Source organism: Nerophis ophidion, linkage group LG13 (genome assembly GCF_033978795.1).
Source record: "Nerophis ophidion isolate RoL-2023_Sa linkage group LG13, RoL_Noph_v1.0, whole genome shotgun sequence".
NCBI lineage: Eukaryota > Metazoa > Chordata > Actinopteri > Syngnathiformes > Syngnathidae > Nerophis > Nerophis ophidion.
The window spans coordinates 8,613,725-8,623,724 of NC_084623.1; the positions used below are offsets into that span (position 1 = coordinate 8,613,725).

Genomic DNA, 10,000 nt, shown 5'->3' on the forward strand with positions numbered 1-10,000 from the left:
TGTAAAATAAATATATAAAGTAAGTGCATATTTATATGTATATGTATGTATATATGTTTATATATATATATATATGTATGTATACATATATATATATACATATATATTTGTGTATATATGTGTGGGTATATGTATATATATATATATATATATATATATATATATATATATATATATATATATATATATATATATATATATATATATATATATATATGTGTGTGTGTATATGTGTGTGTGTATATATGTGTGTATATGTATATATGTGTGTGTATATGTATATATATATATATATTTGTGTATATATGTGTGTATATGTATATATATATTTGTGTATATATATGTGTGTATATGTATATATATATGTATATATGTGTGTATATGTGTTCATACATATATATGTGTATGTGTACATATATATGTTTATATGTATGTGTGTGTATATATATATATATATATATATGTGTATGTATATGTGTGTGGGGCTTCACGGTGGAAGAGGGGTTAGTACGTCTGCCTCACAATACGAAGGTCCTGTAGTCCTGGGTTCAAATCCAGGCTCAGGATCTTTCTGTGTGGAGTTTGCATGTTCTCCCCGTGAATGCATGGGTTCCCTCCTGGTACTCCGGCTTCCTCCCACCTCCAAAGACATGCACCTGGGGATAGGTTGATTGGCAACACAAAATAGGCCCTAGTGTGTGAATGTGTGTGTGAATGTTGTCTGTCTATCTGTGTTGGCCCTGTGATGAGGTGGCGACTTGTCCAGGGTGTACCCCGCCTTCCGCCCGACTGTAGCTGAGATAGGGGCCAGCACCCCCTGCAACCCCAAAAGGGAATAAGTGGTAGAAAATGGATGGATATATGTGTGTAAAAAAATAAGCGTGTGTGTACATACATATATATATATATATATATATATATATAGATATATATATAGATATATTTAGATATATATCTATATATAGATATATATATAATTATGTGTGTATAAATATGTATATGTATATATATATAGGTGTGTGTGTGTGTGTGTATATATATGTATGTATATATATATATATATATATATGTGTATGTATATAAAAATGTGTGTATATATATGTATATGTATATATATAGGTGTGTGTGTGTATATATATATATATATATATATATATATATATATATATATATATATTTACACATTTATATAAACACACACATATACATACGTGTATATACATATTTGAGTGTATATGTATATAGATATTAACACACACACACACACATATATATATATATATATACATGTGTAGTGAAGTGTGAAGTGAATTATATTTATATAGCGCTTTTTCTCTAATGACTCAAAGCGCTTTACATAGTGAAACCCTATATCTAATTTTTACATTCAAACCAGTGTGGGTGGCACTGGGAGCAGGTGGGTAAAGTGTCTTGCCCAAGGACACAACGGCAGTGACTAGGATGGCGGAAGCGGGGATCGAACCTGCAACCCTCAAGTTGCTGGCATGGCCGCTCTATCAACCGAGCTATACCGCCCGTGTACGTATTTTTATATATATATATATATATATATACACACACACACATTTATACAAACACATATATATATAAACATACATATATATATATATACATACACATATATACACACATGTATATGTGTGTGTGTGTGTATAAATAATGTATATGTATTTATAATATATATAAAGTATATATGTGTTTATATACAATACATATACATACATGTATAATACATATAAATATATTTGCATATATTACATATACATATATAATGTAAGTATATATACATTACTATATAATTATATATATTCATATATGTACATACATATATATGTATGCATATATGTTTATGTACATATATGTATGTCTATATATATGTATGTATGTGTGTATATACATTTAAATATATATATATATTTTTTTGTATATATATATGTTATTCATATGTGTTTATTTATACAGGGATATATGTATATTTGAGTAAAAAATGTTTTCTTTCATTGAAATCTGTCAGTTATAAAACAAATTATTTAATAAAAAGTTCAAATTTTTATGAAATTTCTGTCAAAGTTTCAATAATGAGTTTGTGTGAATCAAATTGTGACAACCTTCATCTTGCAAAAATTCAAGCTGATTCATTTCTTCTGACGGACAAATTCAATGTTGACTCAACAACACGGACATGTAAGTTTCCTCACACTTGCCAACATTTAGGAAGCAGAATGAGACAATAGAAATATGACAAGTCACTTTGTGACAGCATCCCACTAAGTTTAACTTCATGAATCTGGTGATACTAATAATATCAACATCCATCTCAGTGGGAGCTGGGAAGTCATCATGCAGCACTCAGGTTCCTCAGGTCATGTGTCTGCACGTTAACAAGATTCTCACACCGTCTTTTAATTACTTCCCCGCTCTTCTACCCTCAGGACTCAACTGAATATAACCACTTGTAATTATTCACATTGCAGAATAGACACAGTGACACATTTTAAGTGCCATTTTGATTGATTTCATCTTCAAAGCCTATACACTATTTACATTTTTTTTTTTAAAGAAAACCAAAGCAGCCTGCATGTTTGCTTTGTTTTACAAGTAGGATGTGCCAAGTACCAAGTTGTATGAGTCTGAGGCATTCGCCTGCAAAATCTGCTAAACATGTTAGCATACTTATGTTAGCATATGTCAATTATTCGGCTGCAAAATTGGCTGAAAAGTTTAGCATGTCAATATAAGCATGTATCAAGTACCAAGATTCCTGAGTCTGAGGCGTTCGGCTGCAAAATTGGCTAAACAAGTTAGCATACTAATGTTAGCATGTGTCAAGTACCATGTTGTATGAGTCTGAGGCATTGGTCTGCAAAAATGGCAAAACATTTTTTTTTTTATCATGCTAACACTTAGCACGTGCCAAGTACCAGGTTATGAGTCTGAGGCGTTTGCCTGCAAAATTGGCGAAAAAAGTTAGCATACTAATGTTAGCATGTGTCAAGTACCATGTTGTATGAGTCTGAGGCATTGGGCTGCAAAAATGGCAAAACATTTTTATTTATTATGCTAACAGCACTTGGGGCTTCACGGTGGCAGAGGGGTTAGTGCGTCTGCCTCACAATACAAAGGTCCTGCAGTCCTGGGTTCAAATCCAGGCTCGGGATCTTTCTGTGTGGAGTTTGCATGTTCTCCCCGTGAATGCGTGGGTTCCCTCCGGGTACTCCGGCTTCCTCCCACTTCCAAAGACATGCACCTGGGGATAGGTTGATTGGCAACACTAAATTGGCCCTAGTGTGTGAATGTGAGTGTGAATGTTGTCTGTCTATCTGTGTTGGCCCTGCGATGAGATGGCGACTTGTCCAGGGTGTACCCTGCCTTCCGCCCGATTGTAGCTGAGATAGGCGCCAGCGCCCCCCGCGACCCCGAAAGGGAATAAGCGGTAGAAAATGGATGGATGGATGGATGCTAACACTTAGCATGTGTCAAATACCATGTTGTATGAGTCTGAGGCGCTCGGCTGCAAAAATGGCAAAACATCTGTTTTTATCATGCTAACACTTAGCACGCACCAAGTACCAGGTTATGAGTCTGAGGCGTTTGCCTGCAAAATTGGCTAAAAAGTTAGCATGCTAATGTTAGCATGTGTCAAGTACCATGTTGTATGAGTCTGAGGTATTGGGCTGCAAGAATGGCAAACTATTTTTTTAAATTATGCTAACACTTAGCTTGTGTCAAGTACCATGTTGTATGAGTCTGAGGCGCTCGGCTGCAAAAATGGCAAAACATTTGTTTTTATCATGCTAACACTTAGCACGTGCCAAGTACCAGGTTATGAGTCTGAGGCGTTTGCCTGCAAAATTGGCTAAAAAAGTTAGCATACTAATGTTAGCATGTGTCAAGTACCATGTTGTATGAGTCTGAGGCATTGGGCTGCAAAAATGGCAAACCATTTTTTTTTATTATGCTAACACTTAGCATGTGTCAAGTACCATATTGTATGAGTCTGAGGCGCTCGGCTGCAAAAATGGCAAAACATTTGTTTTTATCATGCTAACACTTAGCACGCGCCAAGTACCAGGTAATGAGTCTGAGGCGTTTGCCTGCAAAATTGGCTAAAAAGTTAGCATGCTAATGTTAGCATGTGTCAAGTACCATGTTGTATGAGTCTGAGGTATTGGGCTGCAAGAATGGCAAACCATTTTTTTTTTATTATGCTAACACTTAGCTTGTGTCAAGTACCATGTTGTATGAGTCTGAGGCGCTCGGCTGCAAAAATGGCAAAACATTTGTTTTTATCATGCTAACACTTAGCACGTGCCAAGTACCAGGTTATGAGTCTGAGGCGTTAGCCTGCAAAATTGGCTAAAAAAGTTAGCATACTAATGTTAGCATGTGTCAAGTACCATGTTGTATGAGTCTGAGGCGTTGGGCTGCAAAAATGGCAAAACATTTTTTTTTTATCATGCTAACACTTAGCATGTGTCAAGTACCAAGTTTTTTGAGTCTGAGGCGTTCGGCTGTGAAATTGGCTGAAAAGTTAGCATACTCATGTTAGCATATTTCAAGTACAAAGTTGTATAAGTCTAAAATTGTCTGAAAAAAATTGCATGTGAATGTTAGCATATGTCAACTACCACTTTACATGAGTTTGAGGTGTTTGGCTGCAAAATTGTCTAAAAAATTTCGCTAACTAATTTTAGCATGTGTCAAGTACCATGTTGTATGAGTCTGAGGCGCTCGGCTGCAAAAATGGCAAAACATCTGTTTTTATCATGCTAACACTTAGCATGCACCAAGTACCAGGTTATGAGTCTGAGGCGTTTGCCTGCAAAATTGGCGAAAAAAGTTAGCATACTAATGTTAGCATGTGTCAAGTACCATGTTGTATGAGTCTGAGGCATTGGGCTGCAAAAATGGCAAAACATTTTTTTTTTATTATGCTAACACTTCGCATGTGTCAAGTACCATGTTGTATGAGTCTGAGGCATTGGTCTGCAAAAATGGCAAAACATTTTTTTTTTTATCATGCTAACACTTAGCACGTGCCAAGTACCAGGTTATGAGTCTGAGGCGTTTGCCTGCAAAATTGGCGAAAAAAGTTAGCATACTAATGTTAGCATGTGTCAAGTACCATGTTGTATGAGTCTGAGGCATTGGGCTGCAAAAATGGCAAAACATTTTTTTTTTTATCATGCTAACACTTAGCATGTGTCAAGTACCAAGTTTCTTGAGTCGGAGACGTTCGGCTGTGAAATTGGCTGAAAAGTTAGCATACTTATGTTAGCATATGTCAAGTACAAAGTTGTATAAGTCTAAAATTGTCTGAAAAAAATTGCATGTGAATGTTAGCATATGTCAACTACCACTTTACATGAGTTTGAGGTGTTCAGCTGCAAAATTGTCTAAAAAATTTCGCTAACTAATTTTAGCATGTGTCAAGTACCATGTTGTATGAGTCTGAGGCGCTCGGCTGCAAAAATGGCAAAACATTTGTTTTTATCATGCTAACACTTAGCACGCACCAAGTACCAGGTTATGAGTCTGAGGCGTTTGCCTGCAAAATTGGCTAAAAAAGTTAGCATACTAATGTTAGCATGTGTCAAGTACCATGTTGTATGAGTCTGAGGCGTTGGGCTGCAAAAATGGCAAAACATTTTTTCTATCATGCTAACACTTAGCATGTGTCAAGTACCAAGTTTCTTGAGTCTGAGGCGTTCGGCTGTGAAATTGGCTGAAAAGTTAGCATACTCATGTTAGCATATTTCAAGTACAAAGTTTTATAAGTCTAAAATTGTCTGAAAAAAATTGCATGTGAATGTTAGCATATGTCAACTACCACTTTACATGAGTTTGAGGTGTTTGGCTGCAAAATTGTCTAAAGAATTTCGCTAACTAATTTTAGCATGTGTCAAGTACCATGTTGTATGAGTCTGAGGCGCTCGGCTGCAAAAATGGCAAAACATTTTTTCTTTATCATGCTAACACTTAGCACGTGCAAAGTACCAGGTAATGAGTCTGAGGCGTTTGCCTGCAAAATCGGTTAAACGCGTTAGCATACTTATGTGAGCATTTGTCAAATGTTTGGCTGCAAAATTGGCTGAAAAGTTTAGCAGGCCATTTCAAGCATGTGTCAAGTGCCAAGGCGTTCGGCTGCAAAATTGGCTGAAAAAGTTAGCATGCTAATGTTAGCATTTGTTAAGTACCAAGTTTCTTGAGTCTGAGGCGTTCGGCTGCAAAATTGGCTAAAAATTTTTAACAAACTAACTTTAGCATGTGTCAAATACCAAATTGTATGAGTTTGAACCGTTCAGTTGCAAAATTGCCTGAAAAAGTTAGGATGTGCCAAGTACCAACTAATATGAGTCTGAGGTGTTCGACTGCAAAAATGGCAAAAAAAAAGTTGGCATACTAATGTTAGCATGTGTCAAGTACCAATTTGTATGAGTCTGAGGCGCTGGGCTGCAAAAATGGCTAAAGAAAATGATCATGCTAACAGTTAGCATGTGCCAAGTACAAAGTTGTGAGTCTGAGTTGTTCGCCTGCAAAATCGGTTAAATGCGTTAGCATACTTATGTTAGCATATGTCAACTAATCGGCTGCAAAATTGGCTGAAAGGGTTAGCATGCCAATGTAAGCATGTTTCAAGTACCAAGGCGTTCGGCTGCAAAATTGACTAAAAAAGTTAGCATACTTATGTTAGCATATGTCAATTGCTCGGCTGCAAAATGGGCTGAACAGGTTAGCATGCCAATGTAAGCATGTGTCAAGTACCAAGACTTTTGGCTGCAAAATTGGCTGAAAAAGTTAGCATGCTAATGTTAGCATTTGTTAAGTACCAAGTTTCTTGAGTATGAGGCGTTCGGCTGTTAGCATACTTATGTGAGCAATGTTTGGCTGCAAAATTGGCTGAAATGCGTTAGCATACTTAATTTAGCATATAATAATTGCTCGGCTGCAAAATTGTCTGAAAAGGTTAGCATGCCAATGTAAGCATGTTTCAAGTACCAGGGCGTTCGGCTGCAAAATTGACTAAAAAAGTTAGCATACTTATGTTAGCATATGTCAATTGTTCTGCTGCAAAATTGGCTGAAAAGGTTAGCATGCCAATGTAAGCATGTGTCAAGTACCAAGGCATTCGACTGCAAAATTGGCTGAAAAAATTTGCATGCTAACGTTAGCATTAGGTAAGTACCAAGTTTCTTGAGTCTGAAGCGTTCGGCTGCAAAATTGACTAAAAAAGTTAGCATACTTATGTTAGCATATGTCAATTGTTCCGCTCCAAAATTGGCTGAACAGGTTAGCATGCTAATGTAAGCATGTGTCAAGTACCAAGGCATTTAACTGCAAAATGGGTTGAAAAAATTTGCATGCTAACGTTAGCATTAGGTAAGCACCAAGTTTCTTGAGTCTGAAGCGTTCGGCTGCAAAATTGGGTAAAAAAGTTAGCATGTGTCAAGTACAAAGTGCCAAGTCCATCCAAAGATGTGTAGTGGATGATGTCAGGGTCTTGGATGGGACAAACAGGTCTTTGACAGGAGTGTGGACTCTGCTACAGGAGACATAATCCAACACTGGACTCGATTGTCTCACTTCATCTTCTGACCTAATCGAGTGCAGTTGCTAGCACAAAAAGGTCCATTGTGTTGTTGTGCTATATTGTCAGTTTGCACCAAGACCAGCTTCTCTTCTTACATCACATATTAGGTCCGCAGCCTTTACCCTAGAGTCATAAACCTTGGTATGTGACACTTGTTCGAGGCCTACTGAAACCCACTACTAGCGACCACGCAGTCTGATAGTTTATATATCAGTCTGCTTTAATCGCATAATTCCACAGTATTCTGGACAACTGTGTTGCTGAATTTTTGCAATTTTTTCAATTAAAAATGGAGACGTCAAAGAAGAAAGATGTAGGTGGGAAGCAGTGTATTGCGGCCGCCTTTAGCAACACGAACACACCCGGTGTTTCCTTGTTTACATTCCCGAAAGATGAAGGTGACGCTTTACTATGGAACAGAGTGGTCAACCGGCAGGTTTCGGTGTGAAAATTGTGGTAATAAGTCAGCTCTTGCCGTACACATGAGCGGAGAGTTTGCGTCGTTCCTCCTGCACCTGTCAAAGAGGCAGCTGTGGACTCTCTTGCCTCCTCCGACCTGCCGCCCCCGAACGTGGGATGTTTCCACCATGGAGGAGTGGGAAAAAAACCCCATCTCAGCTTGGCCCCAACGGCTGCCTTCGCTTCGCCTCGTCGAGAAACGTGGCTTCCCTCAGAGACACTGGCGGTCACCACACCTGTGGCCACACCCTTCCGACTATCAGGTACGACTATATAATCTCACTAAAACACTAGTAACACAATAGGCAGATAATGGATATTCCAGAATTATCTTAGTAAATGTGTTTAATAACATCTGAGTTGCTCCCCACTGCCCTCGTCTTTTTTTTTCTTTCTAGTCCTTCACTCTCACTTTCCTCATCCACTAATTTTTCATCCTCGCTCAAATTAATGGGGAAATCGTCGCTTTCTCGGTCCGAATCGCTCTCGCTGCTGGTGGCCATGATTGTAAACAATGTTCAGGTGTGAGGAGCTCCACAACACGTGACGTCACGCGCACATCGTCTGCTACTTCCGGTACAGGCAAGGCTTTTTTATTAGCGACCAAAAGTTGCACACTTTATCGTCGATGTTCTCTACTAAATTGTTTCAGCAAAAATATGACAATATCGCGAAATGATCAAGTATGACACATAGAATGGACCTGCTATCCCCGTTTGAATAAGAACATTTTGCAACAGTTTACCCTAGAGCATGGGTGTCAAACTCTGGCCTGTGGGCCAAATCTGGCCCGCCGTGTAATTTAATTTGGCCCTTGAGGCAATATCAATTTAGCATTAGAGCTGGCCCGCCGGTGTTATACAGCGTCGGTGCCGCTGTAACACCGCATTCACCGCTAATACTCATACTTGCCAACCCTCCCAATTTTCCCGGTAGACTCCCGAAGTTCAGTGCCCCTCCCAAAAATCTCCCGGGGCAACCATTCTCCCGAATTTCTACCGATTTCCACCTGGACAACTATATTGGGGGCGTGCATTTAAGGCACTGCCTTTAGCGTTCTCTACAACCTGTCTTCACGTCCGCTTTTCCTCCATACTAACAGTGTGTCACATAATATTTGTGGCTTTTACACACACACACACACACACACACACACAAGTGAATGCAAGGCATACTTGGTCAACAGCCATACAGGTCACACTGAGTGTTGCCGCATAAACAACTTTAGCACTGTTACAAATAGGCGCCACACTGTGAACCCACACCAAACAAGAACGACAAACACATTTCGGGTGAACATCCGCACCGTAACACAACAGAACAAATACCCAGAACCCCTTGCAGCACTAACTTTTCCGGGAAGCTTCCAGCAAACTGACCAATAATTAATGTTTTATTCATGCATTTTTTTTCTTGCTACTTCAAGGCTTAAATGTTTGGTTCATTCATTATTATTTTATTTTCAAATGTATTATTAGCCTGTGGAAAAAAATGTATATTTACCTCAGAAGATTGCAAATAGAAAAAAAGGCGTAACATTTTTATTACAATTTTATTTGATATGCCATTGATATTTTTTAAATTATTATTATTATTTGAAACTGGATTTTGCATGTCACTAAAGTTATATAAGCCTTGCTTGTTCAATATTTAATGCAAAACTTGTTTGGGTCCCTATTAAAAGGTTAATTTGTTCAACCTTGGCCCACGGCTTTGTTCAGTTTAACATTTTGGCCCACTCTGTATTTGAGTTTGACACCCCTGCCCTAGAGTCATATAACTTGGTATGTGACACTTGTCAACTGTTAGCGTGCTAACTTCTGCATGCTAGAACACTTACATTAAAGTGCTAAATTTTTTAGCTAACTTTACATTTTTTTTACTCTACTTACACAGCTATACAGCTTACAGTTATATAACTTGGTATTT

The 10,000-nt window shown here is 38.0% G+C and overlaps 1 protein-coding gene and 1 long non-coding RNA gene across 2 annotated transcripts in view; one reads left to right on the forward strand and one right to left on the reverse strand.

The window, feature by feature from the left end:
- tmem177 (transmembrane protein 177) overlaps positions 1-55 on the forward strand; it is a 9,732-nt gene extending 9,677 nt beyond the window's left edge. Inside the window, exon 3 of the mRNA XM_061918339.1 lies at positions 1-55. This exon is cut by the window's left edge and continues 761 nt beyond it. The gene's annotated coding sequence lies outside the window, so the exon portion shown is untranslated.
- LOC133564197 (uncharacterized) overlaps positions 1-10,000 on the reverse strand; it is a 285,115-nt gene that overhangs the window by 66,042 nt on the left and 209,073 nt on the right. The window lies entirely within an intron of this gene.